This window comes from Lissotriton helveticus, chromosome 1_1, assembly GCF_964261635.1.
Source record: "Lissotriton helveticus chromosome 1_1, aLisHel1.1, whole genome shotgun sequence".
Lineage (NCBI taxonomy): Eukaryota > Metazoa > Chordata > Amphibia > Caudata > Salamandridae > Lissotriton > Lissotriton helveticus.
Genome location: NC_136057.1, coordinates 1,064,155,264 through 1,064,182,615, shown reverse-complemented (window position 1 = coordinate 1,064,182,615; position 27,352 = coordinate 1,064,155,264). Strand labels below are relative to the sequence as shown.

At 42.3% G+C, this 27,352-nt stretch overlaps 1 long non-coding RNA gene across 2 annotated transcripts in view; it reads right to left on the bottom strand.

Annotated features, from left to right (window-relative positions):
• The window catches only part of LOC144772135 (uncharacterized), an 81,615-nt gene that overhangs the window by 53,035 nt on the left and 1,228 nt on the right, over positions 1 to 27,352 (bottom strand). Inside the window, exon 3 of one of the 2 annotated variants that reach the window (XR_013599665.1) lies at positions 6,098 to 6,372. The exons of the other annotated variant lie outside the window; for it this stretch is intronic. This is a non-coding gene — a long non-coding RNA (uncharacterized LOC144772135). Of the gene's footprint in view, positions 1 to 6,097; positions 6,373 to 27,352 lie in introns of those variants that run through there. 2 annotated transcript variants of the gene reach the window in all.

Here is a 27,352-nt window from a genome sequence, read left to right as displayed (position 1 = left end):
GCGTATAACGTACAAATAGAGGTAAAATACTGCAATACATGACAGACACTCAAACACAAGAACAAAGGCTACGGTTACATAGGCAATGGTGGCACTTGTGCAAGTAACGGAAGCAAACAAAATGTAAGAGATAGCAAACAGTGTGTTAGAAGAGAAAAGTGACGTGTGCATGTTACAAAAGAGTCCTAAACACAGGTAGAAGGATAATACTGCAATAAATGGCAGACTCTCAAACCACAAGAACACACTGGGAAGACACTTCCATAGTCAAGGAGAATAGAATTTTCTATAATAAGGTCTTCCTTCAGATAATAGAGAGGGCATTAATTAAATCTGGAAGTGTCTTTAAAGGAGGAGAACTTTGAGGTCAGTTTTGAAGGCCTGGGAGGAGGAGGTGTTTCTGGGAAGAATAGGAAGGGGACGAGTTAAGAAGTGAATCTAAATCACACACTCCAAAGTGCAATGGTCATTATCAGACTTTTGAATAATTGACTTAGGGCCAAATTCATCAAACCAAAATCCGCTCGCAAAGGGCCAGATTCTGAGAATCTGGCCCCTTGCGAGCGGTATTTTTGCATTTGGGATGCATCATCCCAAATGCAAAAATCGCAATTTTAGAAATCACTACATTGCGATTATTTGCATTTAAGGAATCTCAATTTGAGATTCCTTAAATGCAATGCATGAACCATTTCAAAATTGCGAATTCGCAATCTGGGGCTGCTATTTACAGCGAAGTCTAACTACGTGGTAAATAGCAAGTGCATTTTTCTAAGTTGTATGTTACACACACACATGTCCTTGGGACATGTGTGTGCGCAACACCAGTGTACATCACTATTTCAGGGGTGCAACAGGGTGTCCTTTGGACACCCTGGCACCCTTGAAATTGCTTCCTTATTTGCAATTCGCTAATTGCTAATTGCAAATAAGGAATGACTCCCCATTCATTCCTATGGGCCTTTAGGCCCATCGGAATGAATGGGAAAGCCATTCCTTATTTGCGATTAGCAATTAGCGAACTGCAAATAAGGAAGCAGTAGAAATTGCTAAAAATATTGCGATTTCTACATGCATCCCGTTTTGCGAGTCTTTAATAGTGAATCCTTAAAATTCGCTATTAAGGACTCGCAAAACAGGACTTTGATGAATCTGGGGGTTAGTTTCAAGACACTACACGACTTCATCAGGCGCTGGAGGTACGCAAGTATTTGCCACACCCAACTCCTTACGAGAATGTAATGTGGACAAACTAGTTCTCGTAACTGACAAACATGCTTGGCCTTGGTAGCGTGGGGGGAATTGATGGCCCCTGTCTCATTACAGAGAATCGATATTGGTATAAGGGGGGGCAGGGCTTCTAATGAATAAGCACCTCCACATTACTAAAAGTGAGAGTCGTAATACAACGCACATTAATGGTGCAGGTGTGCGGACAGACATGTGGAAGGCAATAGAAGTTTGTCTCGTAACCAGAAATAAAAACCTGCATGCACAGTTTCTGACCTTTATTCTGCCTCTTGCTGCTCGTTTCTGACCTCTACTCTGCCACCTTTTGCTCCATGCTGACCTTTATTCTGCCTCTTCCTGCTCCCTTCTGTCCTTTAGTCTGCCTCATGCTCCCCTTTTATGACCTCTATTTTGGCTCTTTCTGTTAGTTTCTCACCTTTATTTTGTCTCTTTCTGCTCGTTGCTGACCTTTATTTTGCCTCTTTCTGCTTGTTTCTCACCTATATTTTGCCTTTTTCTGCTAGTTTCTCATCTTCATTCTGCTCTTAGTGCTTATTTCTGACCTTTATTTTGCCTCTTGCTGCTCATTGCTGACCTTTATTCTTCTTTCTGCTCGTTTCTCACCTTTATTCTGCCTTTTTCTGCTTGTTTCTGACCTTTAATTTGCCTCTTTCTGCTCATTGCTGACCTTTGTTCTGCCTCTTTCTGCTAATTGATGTCCTTAATTCTGCCTCTTTCAGTTCATTTCTCCTTATTCTGCCTCTTTCTGCTCATTTATTACCCTTATCTTGGCTCTTTCTGCTCATTGCTAACCTTTATTCTGCTTGTTTCTGCACATTTCTCACCTATATTTTGCCTCTTTCTTTTCTTTTCCCCCTGGACCATGGGGGGGACCCTCAAGGCCCCAGTGGTCCCAGCCAGCTCCCTGCCTCCTGCAAGAGCTAGCATTGCTGCTGCATGGAGGAAGCTGCTGGAAAGCCATCTCCCTCCGTGCAGGAGAAATTGTTTCATCTCTTTTCCTGACCGCATGTCTGCGGGCAGGGAAAGAGATTAAACCTCCGCTTCCAGCAGGCGAGAGCACTTTGACAGCTCCTGCCCGCTGTAACTGGAGGGTTTCCCTTAGCTTGGAAAATCCAATCAGTAGATCCAGAGATATGCATTTTTAAAGATTTATGTGAGAATAGGGCCAAAAAGCACAAATCACAAACTAGGGGGATCTGGTTATTCCGGGGCGTAACAAAATCACAAGTTCAGCCAACTACAGCGACCCAGTTAGGCTCGCTGAACGAGAGTATCTTAAATCCTGGTTGTGGAGCATTGTGCGGTCCTGCGTCAAAGATGAACCGTGCAGTCCCAGCAATGCATCGGTTCCGGAGAGCCACGAGCCTGCAGTAAGAGGTCTTGCCTCATCATCAAAAAGGCCGTCAATGAGGAAAGCTTCCGATGTGAAGTGCTGTGCCGCAGATGTGTCGCACACTGGCTGGTTCCAAAGAGAGTGCAGGGCTTGCGAAGCAAAGTCCTGCATCTTCGTCAAGGCTGCATCAACGAGAGATTTGTGATGTGAGGGTCTACGTCTAGGATGAGTCAGGCAGCTGCAGGTCTGATGCAGACTGCGAGGTTAATGCGGAGTCCTTGCGCTAGAAGAATCCTTGCATCGGAGGTGCAGAGGTGAGGTGTTGATTCTGCTATAACAACAGATTGGCTGGCAGAGCACCTTCAGGCCCACTTCTAAGGGTCCAGGACCGGGCTGGCACCACTTGGCAGGGTAGGACACACAGTTGCAGAGTCCAGGTGCTCATTTCAAGGGCCTTTGGAGTCACTCTGGTGGTCCCTGGTCCAGGTTGCAGGTCCAGTCCTTCTCACCCAGGCAAGAGGGCAACAGGCAGCAGGTCAGCACAGCAGGCAGCAGTCCTTCAGGGCAGCATTTCAGCAGAGGGGAAGTTCTTCCAGAAGCACAGCAGTCCTTCACCCTGTCAGTGTCTTCCACAGGTTCAGAAGTGTACTGAAGAGTTGGAGTCTGAGGTCCACTATTTATACCAGGTGCCTCCTTTGAAGTGGGAGAACCTTCTAGAGGTTTCCCTTTGAGGTGCACAGGATTCTTGCCTCCCCTGGCTCCATATTGACTACAGGGGGGATGCAATCCTTTGTGTCAGGGCAGGCCACAACCTGTTCAAATGTAAGCAGGACAGTGCCCAGCTCCGTCCCCCCATCCTGCCAGTGATGACCCATCTAGGCATACCTAAGCTCTCTATTATCTGTGGCTGTCAAGGAGGAATACAAAAAGCCCAACTGCTAACTACACCCAGTCATGTGACCCAGAGACGAGCTACAGGCACTAAATGACTAAGGCAGGAAAATGCCAACTTTCTAAAAGTGTAATTTTCGAAATTGTAATTTAAAATCCAACTTTACCATAAAAGAAGATTTTTCATTACATCTCCAAAAACACCAAACATGAATTGTTTAGCGGCTCCCATTTTAGAGTTATAGCTTATTAAATATAGTAAGGTTACTCCAAAGTGAAAAACACATTTTTGAGATTTTACTATCAGGATATGAAAAACGTAAAAGTACATGTCCTGCGTCTTAAGTACATTGCACCCAGCCCTGTGGGTTGTTTAGGGCCTACCATAAAGGTGGCTTATATGTATTAAAAAGGAAGGTTTAGACCTGGGAAAAGGTTATTTTTGCCTGGTTAAAATGGCAGTTTAATACTGCAAAAATAGGCTGCAATGGTAAACCTGAGACATGTTTAAAAGGGCTACATAAGTGAGGGGGGCACAATAAGTACTACAGGCCCACTTGTAGCATTTATTTACAGACCCTGGATACATGTAGTACTACTTTACTATATTATAAGTAAATTAAATATGCCTACTGGGGACAAGTCAATATTATCATGTTGTAGAACTGACCACAGGCACCTTAGCACTGGATAACAGTCCTAAGGCAAAAAAAAACGACATCAGAAACATATGACTGAGTAAGGCATAAAGTTAGGGGGAAGACTACCATATGGCTAACAGATCTAACAGGCATGTTTTTTGGAGTTCCTTTCTGGATTTCCAATGTTATCCCCTAAAGAATTTGGGATTTTCTATACTTCTTCTTGCCTTATAAAAATGAAATTAGATTTTCTGGAGACCTGCCCTTGACACTAGAAAATTCTCTTGAGAGACCAGCGATATAATTTCATGAGATCAATGTGGCTAACAGAGATCTCTGCAGCAGTTGTGAATTGCCAGAGACCTCAATAGGCGTTTTGGGAGGTACCACATAAATATCACTCCCATTTCGCACACCACCCTTTGCAACAAGAATAGACACTTAAATTAAATCAGAGAGATGGCTGTTACAGTGCCAAGAAGCAAGAGAGCACTTAAGGTGTGCGCTGAACCGTATGAGCCTTTTTTTCAAACGTGAAATTGAGCAATGAAAACAGAGTAAATCCCTTTCAACATGAAATGGGGGAAATTACATTTGCTACAAAGTGAAGCTTTACAACAGGGCAAAGCATGGAACATGCATACAGTATTATTATTCAGCATTTAATATTCAGCATCTGTTGAGTGCATTGCTACCCGGAGGTGTCCCAGCGCTTGCAGCGTCAGGCAGAAGAGTAGGCAAGGTGGTTATCGGGCCGCATTCTGAAACAGTCTGTTTTTTTTTAGCTTCCGGAAGGAGAGATGGTGGGTAGTGACCAAAGATGTTGGGGAAGGGTGTTCCACAGTCTGGCAATATCATATGAGAAGGAGCGACCGCCACATCTAGCCCTTTTTGTTTTAGGGACTGAAGCTAAAAATAAGTTAGCTGAACGTAGGCAACGCCTAGGGCGATAGAAGGGGGTGAGAGAATTGATGATTAGGGGCCCTTTCCCCCAGAAGGTCTTGTGGGCTATACACAGAGATTTGAATTTCATTCTTTCGTTAATTGGCAACCAGTGTAGAAGCTTCAGAGCTGGCTTAGCAGACTGAGTTTTGGGAATATTAATCAGCAACCTGGCTGCATATTTCAGTATGACTTGACATTTTCGTATCGTAGACTTTGGGACCCTGAGAAAAATGGAATTCCCCTAGTCCAGGCGGAAAACAACCAGCACCTGGACCATGACTCTCCTTGCCGACATAAAAAGGAGCGGTAGGACTTTCCGAAGCAGTCTTAGAATGCCATAGCACCTTGCTGCCATTTCCACTGCTTGGTGATCAAATTTGAAGGACTTATCCTGCCAAACACCAAGACTTTTAATCTTAGAATTAGTGGCCGGAGGAGGGCTGAGACAGTTTGGCCAGGCCAGTCCCAGTCCAAAATCAGAGATAGAGGAGTTGCCCATAACCATTAGGTCTGTTTTAACTCCATTGACCTTAAGACAGGAGTGTTCCATCCATATGGACACCTTCTATAGGCAGGATTCCAGGTTAGAACGAAGGTTCTGGGAGTGGTTCAGGGCAACCACCAGTTGCGTGTCGTCAGCATATTTGACAATGTTAATCTCCTAAATGGCAGGACAATCTCCGTGAGAGGTCTCATGTATGCATAGAACAATGTGGGACTCAGTGAGGAGCCTTGGGGCACTCTGCAACTGATCGACAGGCTTTTTGAGTTGGTACCTCCTTCGAAAACCTGAAATGATCTGTCTTCTAAAAAAGACTGAACACAAGTGATGATGCCACCTGAGACTCAGATATTTCTAAGTCTGTTAAGAAGAATGTCATAGTTGACAGTATGCCTATCCCAACCGGGACGTTCACCTTAGTGAAAGAGATTTGCAATATTTGTCTGGGTTACCAAATTTCCAACTAAATATATCAGACCCAACAGTATCATGAAAAACTACATATGCACAAAAAACTTAATTAAAAATTGTCATTCATTTATTTGTAAAGTTTAAAATTCATAGTAACACAATTCTGTTATAAAAACAACAAGAAATATACATTCACTTGGTGCAAAAAGAATTCTTTAACACTCTCTAAAAGAATTTTTTAGATTAAAAATTGCTTATACAGCAATGTTTTCCACAAAAATATTAAAACATCATCATTGTAGAAAAATAGATTTATAGGAACAAACTGTCGACGCGGCGTTTCGGTGCCTCTTCTAATCTTGCACCTTCTTCAGGACTCGTTCCCTGATTTGTCACATCTATAAAAACATATATCATAATACATCTCATTAGGTCCCATTTTTCAACATCAATTACAATTTCATTGCTATACATAATCAATTATTCCCTAATATTTGGTAACCCCTACATTTCAAAATGCAACATTTACAAAATCTTTCATACGCATTACTCACTGTCTTTATTCCCATGTATTTTAGACAGATTACCTCCTGGGCAGGTCAGTACCATGGAGATGTGTTTTGTTAAATTAGCACTAGGGGCTGACTGAGTTTTCTTTACATTACTGTGCAGTTCCGCCCACAGAGATGCCTCAACTTCACCAGGTTATTCTCCCTGGCTCCATTTTCTCAATTTTTATGAGTCCATTTACATTGATACTAGGGACTAACTGAATTTTCTTCACTTTACTGTACAGTTCCGCCCACAGAGATTTCTCAACTTACCCAGGTTATTTTCCCTGGATCTATTTTCTCAATTTTTCTCAATTTTTATGAGTCCGTTTACATCTGCTCATGTTATTTTCTTTTTTATCTTCTGTTCTAAGAAAAAAGAACCTCATGTTTGGTTATATTCTCATATTCTATTGTCTTTAGTAGGAACTCCCGTTATGCCCCTAATTTGTTACCTTAGATATCGATATTCTTGGTCTTTCCCTCAGATTATATGAAAATAAACCACTTCAGTCCTAAAAGGCAAGAGACAAGTTTTTTCAGATTAGCCTTTCCCTCATCCCTCATCACTCAGCATTCTCATAGCTGAAGTACAGCTTCCTTACCGGTCCTGTTTCCATATTCACTTTCACAGTTTGGAGGACGCCTCTGGGAGCTACCTTTCACTTTTTGCTTTTCCCAGCTTGATCTAAGGATCAATATGTCTTATTAGTACATCTAATCCTTAATTGGCTTACTGAAATGTGTCCCATTTATATACAGATTCTTACCTTGCTATTTGTAGAGAGTTACTTTATGTTTAATTCACTCTTTTTGTATAGATCCACTCTGGAGTTGACAAACTTTTAGCTGAAGCCTTTGTGACTTGGCTGGCAACTCTAGAGAAACAAATATTATAATTGTGCGCACAATAAACAATAAGATCATCGAGATGAGACACATTAAGAATTACAAATAAAGGAAGTCGAATAGAACAGCAATTTGAATTAAGGGAATACAAACTATAAGGAAAGGAACCCACTACAAGATGTCGACCAGAGTGAGGACTCTCAATAAATGATTAGAAAATAAGTGTCAGGTGGAACTAATCAACCAATCATTGATGATATATATACCAGAGAGAGGAACAAGGTTGATTAGTTCGAAAAGACTCGGAGAGGAGGAGGACGCCACGCAGTTCAGCTACCACCATCAAGTAAGTAGGACAGTGGGCGGTTTCGCTTAGATAGTTAATAACTACCAAGAATAGACTCTTCTGATAAGGTACAATTATAATATTTGTTTCTCTAGAGTTGCCAGCCAAGTCACAAAGGCTTCAGCTAAAAGTTTGTCAACCCCAGAGTGGATCTATACAAAAAGAGTGAATTAAACATAAAGTAACTCTCTACAAATAGCAAGGTAAGAATCTGTATATAAATGGGACACATTTCAGTAAGCCAATTAAGGATTAGATGTACTAATAAGACATATTGATCCTTAGATCAAGCTGGGAAAAGCAAAAAGTGAAAGGTAGCTCCCAGAGGCGTCCTCCAAACTGTGAAAGTGAATATGGAAACAGGACCGGTAAGGAAGCTGTACTTCAGCTATGAGAATGCTGAGTGATGAGGGATGAGGGAAAGGCTAATCTGAAAAAACTTGTCTCTTGCCTTTTAGGACTGAAGTGGTTTATTTTCATATAATCTGAGGGAAAGACCAAGAATATCGATATCTAAGGTAACAAATTAGGGGCATAACGGGAGTTCCTACTAAAGACAATAGAATATGAGAATATAACCAAACATGAGGTTCTTTTTTCTTAGAACAGAAGATAAAAAAGAAAATAACATGAGCAGATGTAAACGGACTCATAAAAATTGAGAAAAATTGAGAAAATAGATCCAGGGAAAATAACCTGGGTAAGTTGAGAAATCTCTGTGGGCGGAACTGTACAGTAAAGTGAAGAAAATTCAGTTAGTCCCTAGTATCAATGTAAATGGACTCATAAAAATTGAGAAAATGGACCCAGGGAGAATAACCTGGTGAAGTTGAGGCATCTCTGTGGGCGGAACTGCACAGTAATGTAAAGAAAACTCAGTCAGCCCCTAGTGCTAATTTAACAAAACACATCTTCATGGTACTGACCTGCCCAGGAGGTAATCTGTCTAAAATACATGGGAATAAAGACAGTGAGTAATGCGTATGAAAGATTTTGTAAATGTTGCATTTTGAAATGTAGGGGTTACCAAATATTAGGGAATAATTGATTATGTATAGCAATGAAATTGTAATTGATGTTGAAAAATGGGACCTAATGAGATGTATTATGATATATGTTTTTATAGATGTGACAAATCAGGGAACGAGTCCTGAAGAAGGTGCAAGATTAAAAGAGGCACCGAAACGCCGCGTCGACAGTTTGTTCCTATAAATCTATTGTTCTACAATGATGATGTTTTAATATTTTTGTGGAAAACATTGCTGTATAAGCAATTTTTAATCTAAAAAATTCTTTTAGAGAGTGTTAAAGAATTCTTTTTGCACCAAGTGAATGTATATTTCTTGTTGTTTTTATAACAGAATTGTGTTACTATGAATTTTAAACTTTACAAATAAATGAATGACAATTTTTAATTAAGTTTTTTGTGCATATGTAGTTTTTCATGATACTGTTGGGTCTGATATATTTAGTTGGAAATTTGGTAACCCAGACAAATATTGCAAATCTCTTTCACTAAGGTGAACGTCCCGGTTGGGATAGGCACACCATCCATAAGGTATTAAATCAGGAGAAGGAGCTCTGTTTTTGTATGATTGTTGACCCAATCCTTTTCCTGACAGAAAGGGTAGCTCCCTACTCACAACTTTTTTTTTGATAGTTGACAGTATCCAAGGCGGAACTTAGGTCGAGGAGGATAATAGCAACTTCTCCTCCATGGTCTTATAATTTTCTTGGATTCCTTGACTACTGCAAGAAGAGCAGTTTCCGTATCATGTTGTGGTCGTAATCCAGTTTGGGAGGATTGCAATAGATTGTTGGTTTCTGAGAACTCAGAAAGAATCATATTGATGTATTTTTCTAAGATCTTACTTATCCCAGGAAGAAGCAAGATGGGACAATTGTTACCTAGGACCTCAGGATTTAAACTTGGCTTTTTAAGCAGTGCTCTCACCATGGCATGTTTCCAGAATGGAGGTTCTTGGCTAGTGGAGATAGACAGATTTATCACTTCCAGTATGGCTGGGAGTATTAGTTCCTTACCCTCAGGTAGAAAATGGGGGGGGGGGCCGGATCGAGAGGGGAGCCAGATTTTACCTAGGAGAACATTTTAGACAGAGTGTCTAAGTTTATGATTGGAAGTTTATCTAGTCTCTAGTTGGTGTTTGACATCAGATGAGGAGTTATCTCTTGAGTGAAGATTGCTGGAGCAGGGGGAGTGGGGAAATATATTGTATATATCTTGAATTTCTTTGTGGAAAAATTGTACGAGTTCATTGCAGTGGACTGGGGTGGAATCGGATGATATCCCGGGTGTGGGGGGGGGATCTCCAGACGATTTTTCACAATGCGGAAGATTTCTTAGGGGGCGTGGGCTGCTGAATAGATTTTCGCTTCGAAGTAAGATGCTTGTGTTTTTTTTATTTCAGTTTTTTAGATTTTTAGAGACTATCTGTATTTCAGTTTACTTAATTCATTGTAGCCTTCCCTACATTTCCTTTCCAGTCTTTTACAGGTTTGTTTAAGTCACGAAGCTTACATTTGTTGTGTTTGCAGACTAAAAAAATAAAAGAAAATACGCTTTCTCTAACTATCAAATGTGTTTAAGGTAACATCAGTTTGTTCTACTTTTATTTAGTGTCATAGTGACAAACAACCATCCACTGCTGTCTAAGTTGATAAAATACTGCTCCTCCAGCTCTTCAACTATTTAAGAAGTTAGTCAACCCAAAACTGTGACAATGACCTGTATTTTGAGACAGGTCATATGTTTGCTTGTCACAGAACCTTTGAAGGCATTTGGTGCTCTTAGCTGGACATGTATGACCACTTGTTAACATTTCTAAAGTAAACAACTGACACAACCCAATAACATATACAAAGCAACTTATCAATACAAGTATAACTGTGAACAGCACAACCTAACTGTCAAACAATGACCACAGTTCAAGACAACAAAATCACTTTGGACTAATGCAGCAGAAAAACAGCCCAGGAAAAAGATTATATCACACCACTACCACAACAAAATGCTACACAAAGATATCATCAAATTACACAATTATGCTAGCTTGAGTAATTAATAGTAATTTGGGGCAAACATCCTACAATGGGAGCATAAGAACAACTAAATAAAGGCAGGATTTACCAAGGCGACACAAGGCAACACAAGCCCTTAAGGCAGAATTAATATGCTATGTAGAGTCACCTGTCATGGCTCTGTGTTCCGTATTAAATCTGGAGTAATGCAATGCAGCACAAGTCACTGCCTTGCGTTAAACTGCATAGGGAAGGAGCTCCTTGGGTGGAGCATGAGTGTTCCCATGCATTCACCCATGATTTTTGGCACATTCCCAGATTTACTTAGACTAGTAAGTCGGGAATGTGTCAAAATACAACACCATCCTAGAATATCTTTTTTCTTAGTTTTTTCTTCTTTCTACATGTGCTGCATTCTGCAGTGCACATACAAAGAGGAATATGCATCTGGGAAATGCTTTTGTGCAGGAAAGTGTCCCGTCCTGCACAAAAACAATCCTGGCTGTAACGCATGATTGCACCCTGAAGGAAGGGTGCAATGCATTGGCACTTGGCAGCCACAAGTGCACCGGCACAGAGAGCTGGAATACTCCATATCTTAGTAGTTCTGGTGCATTCTTGCTTTCCCCCCTATTTGACACAGTGTGGCACAGCAAGTTGTCTTGCTGCTTTGTGCTGCATCAAATGTTGGTAAATCCGGACCTCCCAGATAGTGAGCAGTTGCTGGGTGGTTGATCGCGTCCTGTAGCATTTTTGTGCTATTTCCTTGGCACAAAACATATCCTTGGGCTCATTTTGAACACAAGGGTCTATTTTGCACTAAGATAATATCGGTAAATGCTGGATTAAGCTTCTCACACAATTATGCATAAGTACGAGTAATTCTGAGGTAATTATGAGTAATGACACTAGACACGAATTATGCCAGCTGTGCTTCCTCCTAATCTTGTCCCACCTCCAAAAACCTGATTTGTCATCTCCAGAACCCTGAATTCATATTCCAGAGGTAAAAGCAGTTTGCAGCAGGAAATGCTTTACTTACCACCAAGGACATACAATAGCACCCTATTAAAATATTTAGTGATCCTGTTCTCTGTCTTGAAATTAGCATTTCCAGGGCCCACTTTATGTGGTAATGCTCATGGTCTCATCGGAGTTCTTAAATGGTTGAAGGTCAAGATCGGCGGACTACTAAAGATAGTGGTATATGGCAGTTACATTTTGAACGAATACTGCTTCGGACTGGGAATTTAGCCGCATTCCTTCCTGTTTGTACTGGAACAACAGAGCACAAAACAGGACACTAAAATAATTCAAAGCAAAGTAACAATACCAAAAAAACAGACAACACAATGAAACGATCAAAACAGAATGAACACAACAACACAATGCAACACAGCATCATACAAAAATAACCACACAAACAGAACATCACACTACCAACACCTCAAAATGCAACACAATAATACAAAAGAACACCACATTTCCAAAACTACACAGTAATACAACCTAAAAAGACAGGACAACACAAAAGCACACCATGATAGCGCAGCACAAAATCAACAGAATTGCAAAGCACTAAATAAGACAGGAACGTGATGAAACAACACAAAATACTTTAGTGAGACAACAGCTACACCAACACAACATGATAGCGAGCGCAATACACTAGGGTAACACAAGAGAATAATTTAAAATAGAAGAACAATGTGCCTCAAACCAATATTCACAAAACAGAACAAAAGCACACCAACAAAAAAATAAAATAAAACCACAATACCCGAACACAATAGCACAGCACAGCTTAATATGCACACAGTTACAAATCTGTCCTGTTGTATTGTTTTGTGTTGGTGTATTGTTATGTTGTGTTGATGAGTTATGTTGTTATGCTGTTTTGTGCTGATGTATTGTTCTTTAGTTAACTTGTATTTGTATGTTGTCTTCGTATTGTTTTTGTGTTGTTTAATTGTTTGGTGCACTGCAATATGCTCATGTGGTGTCAATTAGTTGTCTCATTATTGAATGTTTGCGTTTTTATGTTGTGTTATGTTGAGTTGTGCTGAACTGCTTTTATTAGGCCTAGTTATTATAACATGGTGTTGTGTTGCTCTGCTTTAGCAGTGCCACAGCTACAGTCCGTCTGCATAAATGTGCACATATATTTTTCTCACACATTACCAGGCCACAAATCTACTTTCATAATAAAGTGTAAAGGTGTGTATTTACACCAATCACTGCCTTACTGACCACCAAGGAATGTAATATCACCAGCCGAAATTGTATGCAATCTAGCCCTACATTTTTAATTTAGATGCATTCACAGAACTGCAGAATCGCAAAAATAGTTAACCACAATAAGAACACCACATAATAGTGAAGGGTAGCCAGGAATCTAACAGTATGTTACAGCCAAGAAGCCAGATAAATCTGTCACCTAACCCAGCAGCTTTCCCATGTCTGGAGCTTTTCACCTCTCTTTCAGTTAATCAGTAGAGTTAGTTTGGAGCTGTGCAGATTTTAGGGGCTCAACTACTCCTCCAGAACCAGTGCCGCGGAGAATTGAAACTGCTGGGTCAGCTCAGCAATAACCCTTGTAGCACCATGAAACTATGAAATGTCGTAGGAACCAACCCTCAGCCCCCTGTTACTCTGCGGAACTTAGAAATATAAAGTCTAAATGCAGAAGGTTAGAACATACCTGGAGGCAGGACTATTGTGAAAATGTCAAACATAACTATAGGTTATCCCTAGAAGAATATAAAGCGGTGATCACAGCCGCTAAACACCATCTACTCCTCAATGAAAATAGGGGAGCAAAAAACTCGACCAGAGAACCTTTCAAAACTCTTTCAACTCTGTCTAAGTTCCAACATGGTAAGCAATTATCACCCGATCAAGCTTTCTGTGACAAAGTTGCCAATGTTTTTCAATCCAAAGTGCATGCAGTTTACCAGGAGCTTCTGGGGCACACAATCGCCTAAGTCACAGGTCTGACAAAAATTAATGCTGCCCTTCACACATTAGCAGACAATGAACTGACAAACTTTTCCTCTCTATCCTGTAAGAGAGTAAGTGAAATACTTTGATCCATCAAGTCAGGCTCCCTAATATATCCAGGCAAACCCTTTGTCTGACACATGGCATCAGACACTGTCAGGTCATACTTAGCCCCGCTTTTAAATGATATACTCACTTCTGGGATCTTTCCTACATCTTGGAAGAAAGTTTGTATACACCCTATACTAAACAAGCATTTGCAATGCAATAGGTCTCGCATTTGCAAGAGTTTGAGCTGTTGGCATTGTAAATGACAATGCCTGTAATTTATGTGTTTTCAAAACCTGCAAGAGGTGCAAAAACACACACTTTGTACTTATAGTCCTTGCTAACGAGAAGCCTGGCTGGCAGTAACTATGCCTCTTTAACTGTCAGCCTTGGATCTCGTAAGCAACAACCCTCCTAGAAACAGTGCTTCTATATCAGGATAATGGGGATGCGATTCGGCCTAGTGCACGAAGTCAGGGCATTAATATGGATCCAGGACAACAACATGAATTGCAGAAGAGAGGGCAGAGGTCTTCAATCTGTGGGGCGTGACCCTCAGGGGGGCCCCGGAGTCTTGGTAAGGGGGTCACGCATTTCCAGGCCTAACTTCTGCCTGGAAAACAAAAGCTGCTCTTCCTGTTGGGCAGAGGTCAAACGCAATCCTTAAAATGCTCCAGCTGAAGTTAATGGAGTGTCATATGCTGTAAAACCAAGATAGCCTCCAGACAGGTAAAACGATACTTCAAATCAGCCTTCATGCCAGGGTGCCAACTTGCCTGAATGAAATTTAAATATGTTCAAATGTAAAGGATGCTTGGGAGTGGTTCTGGCTTTAATCGCTCGAATCACTTCAAGCATTGTGATGGCAAAGATGTGTTTTTTTGGTGTGGTGGTTAGCAACTGGGCTGTAAAGTGTGTGCTTTTAATGATAACTCTATTTACACAGCGCTTAGTACCACTGAGGAGGTGTTGAAGGGACAGTTATGTAAAAAAACAACGCTTTACTTATGGTTTGATATTACTCAAAGCAACATTTTGGAAGCTTCATTTTATCCTAAAACTCTTAGCACGTTTTGTAGCAGTCTATCTTATAATGTGTGTAATGCCAGTACAAAATAATGACTTACACATTCACTGTGCTTTCTGTCACAGGCTGTGACCTCATAGCACTAAAAATACACAAATCACTATTTTCTACTGCATCAACCAAATTTAATTCTGTGGCTCTCTGGTTACACACAGACCTATGCAGTGCATTACATAATAGAGGTTTTATAATGTACTATATAGTATTAACTTTTTAAATTTATTTTTCATTTAAGCTACCCATTATTTTATATGTAGTAACCTGACAGTGAAAGACCTAAAAAACAAACAAAATATTTTTGGGCTGATTTATGCAAAGCTTGCGCTGCTGGAGCGTCAGTTTTTTTGAAGCTTTGGCGGCACAAGCATCTCAATCATATCTATGAAGTGAGGCAAAGTCACCCTGCGTGGCTTTGAATGGCCTCATTGATATGGAGTAAGACAAAAAAGCACAAGTCACTGTGTTTCCTTACTCTATGTGAAGTAGGAGTCCCATAGGCATTGTGGTGGGTGTTCCCACACAACGCTCATGGATTTTGATGCTGCCCCAGATTTACAAAACCATGTAAACCTGGGTCAGTGCCTAAACCTTACGTCTCCCCACACCAGGCGTAACAAGGAGAAATGTTTTCATTTCTCCTCATTTTTTCCTCTTTCCATGTGCACTGCATTCTCCAGCGCACTTAGAAAGAGGAAAACCGCAAACCCCTCTCGGGATTGTTTTTGTGCAGGAAGGTGCCCTCTCCTGCACAAAAACCTATCTGCCTATGTTGGCGCTAGGCAGCAATTTGTGTGCCAACATAGGGGGAAAAGGACAAGAATGCACCATATTTCATACATAGTTTACATTCCTGCCCTTTCACATTGGCGTAGGGCAGTGCAGTAATAAGACTTGTGGTGCTGCCCTACGCCAGTGCCTCATAAATGAGGCCCTTTGTTTGTAGCCACACCATGGACCACGCCCCCAACCACTGACCTTTAGTTTGCTGAACACAGTTTAATTTACTTCCCCTATGTATAAATTATTTGCTGTGGGAATTGGGGGCGTTTATGGTTGTCGATAGTTGGCAATGATGAGGAGGCCCAAATTCTAGAAGTCTTTGTCAGGAAGGGGTCCTCACACCTAAAAGTTTTTGACAGGGGGGTCTCGTCATCAAAAAGTTTGAAGACCTCTGCTCTAGGGCAAGGTGGATGGTTAGGGCACCGCCAGCAGGACGGCACAAATTGCAACTCCAACAAGAGAATGTGGGCTCAGTGGCTGTAAGGGGGCAACGAAATCCAGCTTTGCTCAGGGGGCAAATAGTCTTGAATAAGCCCTGCTGATGCCACACACTACTGCTGGTGATTAAGCACCAAGAGGCCAACTAAAGGATGTGCGCTTAATGGCTGAAATAGGGTAGCAAAGTCTAACGCTGCCCAAAGGGGAGCAAATATCCCTGAATAAGTTCCTTTGATGCCACACACACATGCAAGTGATTAAGCGCCAAGAGGCAAGTAATTGGCAAATGCCGCTCTATACAGATACACAGTAACATAACACAGCACTAGATTCGGCTAGGCCAATCCCTTGGCCAACGTACTTGCAGCATGCATGATAAGGTGCAGTCTGCCCGAGAGACCGTGTGTTACTGCCAATATGAATCTACATTTTCAGAGTCTGTGTGCATTCATTGCCAAGCTTCCTTTGCTTAGTGTAAGCAACAACAAGAGATTCCAGCTGACAAATTTGTGACAAACGTTTGAGGGTTGGTAGTTTGTGAAACCTCTATATGGGAGAAACAGACATTTTAAAGTGGGGGAAAAAAATGTAAAAAAGCTGAACACAAACTCCCCACCGAGAGCAATAGCTGACTTTCATGCTAGAGCTCAAGTTCCAGGTGCCTTAAGCTTAATTTGAAGTGAATTTAACAATTCAGATAAAGTACTGTAAAATCTAAATATTAGGAAAACTTACCTCCAAAAGCGTAATTGGAGACATGTTCGCATTAGGTGTCTGCAGGCACTGTCATTAGAGACTCAAACTGCAGCTTCTCTCTACAAATTTACCGCTGCTCTTACGGAACCCCAAAAAGCATGCAATTAATCATGGCGTCTGGGACACAAGAATGTAGGAGTCAAGCTGAATCATTTAAATGTATTTTCTGCTTTTACAGAAGCTTAATTAAAGCTTGAAATATCCCTACAACAAGAAGTGATAGTAAAACTTTGTGGATACCTGGAGTAAACAGGAAGCAGGATGGGCATTTTAAATGGATTTGCCTTAACTGCACATCTCGCTTCACAAAGAAAAAAATAGTGATTGGAGAGCAATAGCCAGGTGAGAGGGGCGTCTGCTGATTAGATCCTGTTACTTTGTTTTCACGCAGTTAAATAAGCTAGAAATACAAGATTGTAAAATACAACTGCCATTTCTGGTAAAAGAGCTGATAAAGCTGTAAAATTGCTTTGGAGGAGACCAGCTACTGATTAAGCGAACAGCGCTGCCAGTTTGCACAGAGTAAACCATGCACCACTCCCACATGATAGAGGTGTTCTTCAGTAAAGGGGAGGTGAAGAGAGACTAAAGGAGATGCTTTGAAATTGTAAAGATTTCTCCTAGATTGCCAACAATCTCCTTGTGTAAGGGTCAAAGGTTGGACCAAAAGGACGCTCCAAAATAGAACGACAATCCCATAATGTACCTTCCTTGTCCTGCATGCTTTGGATGTAAATCAGTCCAACTGTATACATCGCGTTTCCTTGTGAGTGACCCCAAATCGCAGAGAAAGCACGCTACAGTGCTTGGGCAACAAACAAACAGTCCTGGTTTATTTATTTATCAGCGCACGTTTGAACTTTTCTGCCTGGCTGCAGGCAGGCGGTATTTACTGAAACGTAATCGCCGCTCTGCAGGAAACACCACAAAGCGGACAACACGTCAGGGAGAAATAAAAGCCATTAGGGCATGGATGGGGGAGGGAGAGAGAACAATGCCTCATAGACGCAGTGTCTGTACAGTGGAAGGGGGAACAAACTCGGAGCATATTTAAAAGTTACAGCACGTCGCCAATAAAGCGGTGCCGCGTTGAGTTAGTAAAGCAAAACAGAAGGGAGCGGAAAAGAGTTGCAGAACCCGAGCAGCCTAAAGAAATGTAAACAAATATTAACAAGCATTGGCTGCATGTGTGTGGGTGCACGCGCAGTCTGATCTTTTTCAAAGCACACACTCATGCTTGTGGTGCGCCGCTGCAAACTCCTGTAAGCTGTATACCGCCACAAGCACGAGTGTGTGCTTGGAAAAAGAGCTGTACGACGGCGAAAGGTCTCCTATACAGTGCATGTGCACTGCGTAGGCGAGACCTAAAAAGCCCTCTTCAGATCCCACTGAGGCAAAAAACTATTGACTTATATCATGCCTACGACTCCCCACAAAATATTGGAAAGGACCATGAAACAGGACCTGGTGAGCTATCTGGAATCTAATAATCTCCTTGACACCGGGCCATCACGGTTTCAGAATCTGCATTAGTTATGGCCACAGAGGAAATCCGTAAGCTGCTTGACAGTGGGGGGAAATCTGTACTTATCCTACTTGATCTCTCTGCTGCTTTTGACACCGTTAACCATCGGGTGCTAACACAGAGGCTAGAGACAGTAGGAATAAAAGAGGCTGCTTTAATTCTGCTCACTTCTTTCCTCTCCCACAGAAAGAAGCTGTGTTGGGGAAATCTTACTTCTGACACGTTTTCTCTCCCCTGCAGAGTTCCTCAGGGCACAGAGTTGTCCCCCACCTTATTCAACATCTATATCACCCCGTTAGCTAAATTCATTTGAGCTCATGGTTTCTCAGTGGTATCCTATGCAGATGATACGAAGATAGTTATATCCATAACATCTAACGCAGACTCGGGGGCAAGTCAGTTCTATAATTGTCTGACACACATCATTAGGTGGATAAATGAAAACTACCTCAAGCTAAATACAGACAAAACTGAGGTGAGTGAGTTTGGAAATGGCTTTCCTCTTTGGAATGACTCTTGGGTGGCCTGCGGATGAGGGTCCATGTCCTGACCCGGTTAATAAAACTAGAAATCTAGGAGTACTGTTTGATGATCAGCTCTGTTGTTCAGAATAGATTAATCATGCTACAGCCTCTTATTTTTTCATTTTAAAAACTATGACAAAGATCTTTCCCTTCCTCCCACAAGAGTTGCAAAAAACCGTGATAGCTGCGTTGATCCTCTCTAGAGTACACTATTGCAATGCCCTATTCTTGGGTATTGACAAATGCTTATAAGGAAAACTACAGTCTTTAAAAAACTGCTGATGCCCAGGTGCTGTTGAATATTACCAAATTTGATCCCATATCCAACAGCATCAGGGACCTCCACTGGCTTACTGTCCAGGAAAGGATTAGGTTTAAAGCACTTACCCCCCAGATGCATCAAGCATCCATTTTGCGATTCCTTATTAGCGAAAAATAAGGAATAGCAAAATGCTATGCAAGAAGAAATTGCTTAAAAAATTGCGATTTCTTAAAATTCCTTAATTGCGACTCGCAAATTGCGAGTCGCAATTAAGGAATACCTCCCCATTCATTCCTATGGACCTAGAGGCCCATAGGAATGAATGGGAAGACATTCTCAATTTGCGAATCGCAGTTAGCGAATCGCAAATTGAGAATGCGATTTCAAGGGTGCAGGGGTGTCCAAAGGACACCCTGTTGCACCCCTGAAATTGATATTTGCACATATGTTGCGCACACACATGCCCTTAGGGCATGTGTGTGCGCAACATGAAACTTTGAAAAATGCACTTTAGTGCATTTTTCAAAGTTTTTGCAAATTACCATGAAGTTCAACTTCATGGTAATTTGCAAGCCCTATTAGCGAAATCGCTATTTTTTAAACTTTAATGTATTGCATTTAAGGAATCTCAATTTGAGATTCCTTAAATGCAAGTAATCGCAAATTTGCGATTTCTTATTTTGCGATTTTTGCATTTGTGATGATGCATCCCAAATGCAAAAATACCGGTCGCAAAGAGCAGATTCTGAGAATCTGCCCCTTTGCGAGCGGATTTTACCTTCATGGATCTATGCCATTGTTTGGTGCATAAAGCATTGTACGGGGTGGGGGCCTCATGGTCTGCAGAAACCCTTTGCTTGATACATCCAGCGGCGGGACCTAAAGTCTGCCAATGCTTGGCTTGTCATTGTTCCTAGGATTAGAAGGGCCCCGTGGGGTGGGCAGAAGTCTATCCTACCGGGTAGCAAAACTTTGGAATGCACTGCCTCCCTCAATCAGACTACAATCTAATAGATCCTCCTTCAGGAAGCTGCTCAAAACGTGGCTCCCCCCAGGTAAAAAATAACATTTTCCCTCTATCCTAGATAAAGTACGTGTCTCCTCCAGCGCCAAAACGCCTCAGCATTAGCTGCGCTTTAGAAATGTTTTACTTGTTTACTTACTATGCAAATAAATGAAGTTATCTATTTGTGCACTCTTTAATTACATGTTTGACTCATCATGGAATTTAGATGAAACAAGCATTGCAAAGGCATCAAAACCTATCGAATTTGGCGATGCAGTGCGCGCAACAAAATTAGTTTTATTCATGTATATGTTTACATACCTGTATTTGGCCGTATTCCGTAGTTTACTACCCCCCACCCTGCCCCTTCCCCGCCCCACGTCACTGCCCGGCAGCACTTCTACCACCGACCGCTACTGCAACCCTCCGCCCCCATTTCTAGGCTCCAGCTTGTCAGTTCACCCAAACTTTCTAAGAGGAAGCTGAGTTGGATGTGCATTTTTGGAAAGATTTATGAAGATTCGTCAAACTATGCCAAATTTATAAGCAAACCAAAAGTTAAATTTCCAGTTGTGACCTTTGTTATAACCCCACCAGCTTCATCTGTGTCATGCCACTGCAATCAATGAGAATATATACTTATATATTACACTGGTGGTGCTATCACCAGTATAGTTCAGGTTAAGTCATAATTGTCATAGGAAAGTCATATCTTTAATAACTTTAACGCCGTTTAACAAATCTGCATGTAACTTTCCCCAAAAAGTTAATCCAATTTGATTTATTCATGGAAAGTTTTGCACTGATCCATTAAGCAGGGACCAAGAAAAAGTGTGATATCCCATTTAATACCTATAGGAAAGTTTGCTCTCTAGTACAGACAAGCATTTGCAATGGAATAGGTCTCGCATTCACACAAGTTTAAGCTGTTGGCATTGTAAATGACAAATGTCTTTTATTTATGTTTTGGGTTTTAAAACATAAATAAAAGACATTGTCATTTACAAAACTAATAGCTTAAACTCTCGCAAATCTGAGACCTATTGCATTGCAATAAAGGGCCTTCTCGACCTCTTGTTAGATTGTAAATATCAGAGGAAGAGACCGGCCTGAGATGTCTTCAAAGTAGTGATAAATAGTGCAGTGAAGAAGATGCGTAAGTGTTGTAAATTACACAGACAAAAAGTGTGTAGTGAGAGTTACATATGATCCAACCTATAAACACTAACAAAGTGCTCCAACACCTTTATGCTCTTTGATTACACTGTTGCTGCTCAGGAGGAAGAGAGGGAAGCAGAGTTATTTCCTACCCTCTCCGTGATTTGAGTGTGCAGTGTGACATTGCATGATGTCATTGCTTCCTTTGGGCTACTAAAAACACACCAGCTGTAGTAGGGCCCTGGCTTCACTTCCTGGTGCAGGGGGGCTGTGCTTTATGGCAGGCATGGAAGGAGGGATGGTCTCGGCTGCAGCTCCAGTCTCATACAGTGCCCATGCTATTACTAGTGAGCGAGAGGTTCTGAGGTGGTGGTATTGGTATTGGTGGAATTGGTGGTGCTGGTATTGGTGGTGCTGGTATTGGTGGCGGTATTGGTATTGGTGGTGGTGGGATTTGTGGTGGTATTGGTGGTACTGCTATTGGTGGTGGTGGTATTGGAGGAATTGGTGGTGGTAGTTTCGGTGGTGTTGGCATTTGGAGGTGGTTTTGGTGGTGGTGGTATTGGTATTGGTGGTGGTATTGGTGGTGGTGGTATTAGTGGTGGTGGGGGTATTGGTGGTGGTAGTATTGGTGGTGGAGGTGGTATTGGTGGTGGTGGTTGTATTGGTGGTGGTATTGGTGGCGGCGTTATTGGTATTGGTGGTGGTGGCATTGATGGGGTGTTGGTGGTGGCATTGGTGGTGGTGATATTGGTGGTGGTGGCTGTATTGTTGGTGGTGGGGGTATTGGTGGTGATATTGGTGGTGGTGATGGTATTGGTGGTGGTGGTATTGATGGTGGTGGTGGTGATATTGGTGGTGGTGGTATTGGAGATGGTGGTGGTATTGGTTGTGGTATTGGAGGTGGTATTGGTATTCATTGTGGTATTGGTATAGGTGGTGGTGGTATTGGTGGTAGTGGTATTGGCTTTTGGTTGGTGTTGGTATTGGTGGTGGTGGTAGTGGTACTATTGGTGGTGGTGGTATTGGTTGTGGTGATATTGGTGGTGGTGGTATTGCTGGTGGTATTAGTGGTGGTACTGGTTGTGGTATTGGTGGTGGTGGTGGTATTGGTTATGCTATCGGTATTTTGGGTGGTTGTATGGTATTGGTGGTGCTATTGGTGTTGGTGGTTTCTGTACAGGTATTGGTGGTGGTGTTATTGGTGGTGGTGGCTGTGGTATTCAATCAATCAATCAATCAATCAATCAATGTACTTGTATTGGTGGTGGTGGTATTGGTAGTGGGGTTATTGGTGGTGGTGGTATTGATGATGGTATTGGTATTTGTGGTGGTGGTATAGGTATCGGTGGTATTGGTGGTGGTGGTATTGGTGGTGGTGGTATTGGTGGCGGTGGTGGTGGTGCTGATATTGGTGGTGGTATTGAGGTTGTGGTGGTATTGGTGTTGGTATTGGTGGTGGTATTGGTTGTGGTATTGGTAGTGGTATTGGTAGTGATGGTGGTATTGGTGGTGGTGGTATTAATATTGGTGTTGGTGGTATTGGTGGTATTGGTAGTGGTGGTGGTATTGATGGTGGTGAGGTTGGTGTTGGTGGTGGTATTGGTGGTGGTGGTATTGGTGGTGGTATTTGTATTTGTGGTAGTGGTATTGGTGATGCTATTGGTGTTGGTGATTGTGGTACTGAATTTGGTGCTGATGGTAATGGTGGAAGTGGTATTGGTGGTGGTGGTATTGATGGTAGTGGTGGTCGTATTGATGGTGGTGGCATTGGTGGTGGTGGTATTGGTGGTGGTTGCATTAGTGGTGGTGGTATTGGTATTAGTGGTGATGATACTGGTATTGATGGCATTTGTGGTGGTGGTATTGGTGGTGGTTGTTTTGGGGGTGATGTTGGTGGTATTAGTGGTGGTATTGGTGGTGGTGGTGGTGGTGGTATTGGTGGTGGTGGTGGTATTAGTGATGGTATTGGTGGTGGTGGTGCTGGTATTGGTAATGGTGGTATTGGTAATGGTGGTGGTGGTATTGGCATTGATGGTTTTGCTACTGGTTGTGGTGGTATTAGTGGTGGTGGTGGTGGTATTGGAATTGGTGTTGGTATTGGTATTGGTATTGGTGGTGGTGGTATTGGTATTGATGGTGCTGTTGGTGGTGGTTGAATTGGTGGTGGTGGTATTGGTGGTATTAGTGGTAGTGGTGGTGGTGGTGATGGTATTGGTGTTGGTATTGTGTTATTGGTGATGGTTTTGGCTGTGGTATTGGTGGAGGTGGTGGTATTCGTTGTGGTATTGGTATCGGTGGTGGTGGTATTGGTGGTGGTATTGCTGGTGGTGATATTGGTGGTGGTATTAGTGGTGGTGGTGGTATTGGTGGTTTTATGGGTGAATTGGTGGTGGCATTTGTGGTGGTATTGGTGGAGGTGGTGGTGGTATTGGTGGTGGGGGGGTGGTATTGGTGGTGGTGGTATTGGTGGTGGTATTGATATTGGTGGTGGTGGTATTGGTATCGGTGGTGGTATTGGTGGTGGTGGTATTGGTGGTACAGATATTGGTGGTGGTGGTGGTATTGGTGGTGGTATTGGTAGTGGTGGGGGTATTGGTGGTGGTATTGGTGATATTGGTGATGGTATTGGTGGTGGTGGTATTGTTGCTGGTATTGGTGGGGGATTTGTGGTTGTGGCGGTATTGATAGTGGTGGTAGTGGTGGTATTAGTGGTGGTATTGGTGGTGCTATTGGTAGTGGTGGTGGTGGCATTGGCAATGGTATTGGTGTTGGTATTGTGTTATTGGTGATGGTATTGGCGGTGGTATTGGTGGAGGTGGTGGTATTGGTTGTGGTATTGGTATCGGTGGTGGTGGTATTGGTGGTGGTATTGCTGGTGGTGGTATTGGTGATATTGGTGGTGGTATTAGTGGTGGTGGTGGTATTGGTGGTTTTATGGGTGAATTGGTGGTGGCATTTGTGGCGGTATTGGTGGAGGTGGTGGTGGTATTGGTGGTGGGGTGGTGGTATTGGTGGAGGTGGTATTGGTGGTGGTATTGATATTGGTGGTGGTGGTATTGGTATCGGTGGTGGTATTGGTTATGGTGGTATTGGTGGTACAGATATTGGTGGTGGTGGTGGTATTGGTGGTGGTATTGGTAGTGGTGGGGGTATTGGTGGTGGTATTGGTGATATTGGTGATGGTATTGGTGGTGGTGGTATTGTTGATGGTATTGGTGTATTGGTGGGGGGATTTGTGGTTGTGGCGGTATTGATGGTGGTGGTAGTGGCGTTATTGGCGATGGTGTTATTGGTGGTGATATTGGTGGTGGTGGTATTGGATTGGTGGTTGCGGTATTGGTGGTGGTGGTGGTGGTGGTGGTATTGTCAGTGGTGGTGGTATTGGTGGTGGTGGTGGTATTGGTGGTGATGGTATTGGTGGTGGTGGTAGAGTTGGTGGTGGTGGTTGTATTGGTGGTGGTATTGGTGGTGGTATTGGTGGTGGTGGTATTGGTGGTGGTGGTGGATGTGGTGGTATTGGTGGGGGTGGTATTGATAATGGTGGTGATGATATTGGTAATGGTGGTAGTGGTACTGGTGGTGGTAGTGGTATTGGTGGTGGTATTGGTATTGATGGTGAAGGTATTGGATTGGTGGTGGTATTGGTGGTATTGGTTGTGGTGATGGTATTGTCAGTGGTGGTGGTATTGGTGCTGGTGGCGGTGGTATTTGTGGTGATGGTATTGGTGGTGGTATTGGTGGTGGTAGAATTGGTGGTTGTGGTTGTATTGGTGGTGATATTGGTGATGGTGGTATTGGTGGTGGTGGAGGTGGTGGTGGTATTTGTAATGGTGGTGATGGTATTGGTGGTGGTAGTGGTATTGGTGGTAGTGGTACTGGTGTTGGTATTGGTGGTTATGTTATTGTTGGTAATAATAGAGGCTTTTGAAAACAACCATGTCAGGTGGCTTTAGTGTAGATGACATGAAACACAGCTGTGATGTTGTCAGCTTCAGCCCATTAGCACGCGATTATGACCTACCTGGAATTCACTTGACTTAATTTGCTAATCATTTCTAAATCCATTTTACTTGGGGGGGCGGGGGGGGGGGGTTGAAACAGATACGAGATAATGCCGGGTTAGAGTCATTGAAAGCGGGCGCCCGTGTTACGGGGCAGCTGTTCTGCTTAGAAAACACACAAGTGGTTTCAGCTGAAGCAGCACATGTCCGGCTTGCAGTAAGAGAAACTCAATCAAGCAAAACGTGCTTACAGACTAAATAACAGGTCCCATGTATCAACCAAAGTAAAGGGGCCTGTAGCCATGGGAGGTTGCAAATGAAGGCAAATCTGTACTAAGGAGGGACTAACAAGCCTATTAACAAATCGGAAGGCAGCATTTATGAAAGACAATGACACAAGCCAATGAATAATATGGCGGAGAGTGGGCGCTGGCTTCTCTCTCATACTCAACTACAGCTGTCTCGCTGAACGATATGACACAAAATTTGGCAAAATGTTGGTACTTTACTCCTAAAGTCTGCTTTTTGGGATTTGGTATAAATCTGTTCAGCTGTTTTCTAGTTGAGCATGAAGGAGTCAGCCCTCAGAGAAAGTTAGAGATGTCTGGACAGCTGCGTCACAAAAAATTAAAAAGCTAGCCATATCTGATTGGCTGCTTGCACTTTCACTCCCATTGGTCATCATGGTTCTGCAGATCCTAATAAGGAACAACAGTACCAAATGATGTGATAGTCTGGCTGCAGTAGGAAAGACATGTTGTGGCCATCATTACAGGACTTGGGAACATGGTCCCAGAGTCCTAGAAAAAACTTTAAAAAGGCACATATGAGGGCCAGGTGAGCCCACTCTGACCCTCATGCCAGTGGGTGGAGCGGGGTCCCAAAGAGACCCCCATTAGGTTAAAATGTTTTTAAAATATATATTTCTTGTCTTTTGAATCATGTGTTTCGTGGTTGGATCTGATGTACCCAGTGAGACCCTCCTGTATTGTACAGCAGTTCCAACACTGTGTCACAGTACCAAAAAATGCAACAGAAAGGTTTGAGTAAGTTGTGAGCAACCGCCATTTTGCAGGAAGTAGGTCATGTTCATTGGGGTTGGTCACATACAGTGGATTGGGCACAGGGCCAACCACCTGCTTGGACATGGCAAGATGGGTGCACAAGTTATAGTTAGTTCATTGAATTATAACTGGCACATTTGAGTACATTTTTGGTTTTTAAATGTATATTAGTATCGCTTTTTAATAACTAACTATAACGTCTCTTTAATCGAAGCACAGTGTGTTTTGTGCGTTTTATTTCCTGTCCAATCATAATGAAACCATGTTTTGCATATTCCTATGTTTGATGATGTTGCAGATTTTGGAATTATTATTTCTATGTCATATATCCAGTAGCCCATCCATTTTGAGCGATTCTGCGTGGCAGAATGATGCACGCATGGAAGGCAGCAATGGTCCTTCATAGGGTTTCTTCCTCCCTTCCTCTTGGCTGGCCCCACCCTTCCTCTTGAATAGGCTTAAACTGTACGAATCAGCACCATATAATCTAATTTAAACTCCATCTTTTTCACTTAGGTCTAAAATGCAATCTTTGACAAATCCAATCTTCCCTATCACTCATTTTTCCTATTCTTCGAGTATAATTGCTCCTAAAAGCTCATTTAAGTGGTTATAAATGTATATGTTTGGTGTTAAAGAGCAAAAATAATAATAAATATATTTGATAAATACTACGTTTCTCTTACTTTACCACAGCTGACCAGTTATTTGCAAGATGATTTTCTAGAGCTAGACACCACCAACAATGCAATTCTCAGGTGGTTGATGCACAGCAACCTGACAATAACAGGACCCCTTTATTTATTTGTATTTATTTAGAAGCTTATATAGTGCAGGAATCATTCCCCAGAGAGTCTCTCCGCGCTGCGTTCAGGCAGTACTAGGGCTGCAGACAGATAGGCCACAAAAAGTTAAGTTTTCAGGAGTTTCCTGAAGCACAA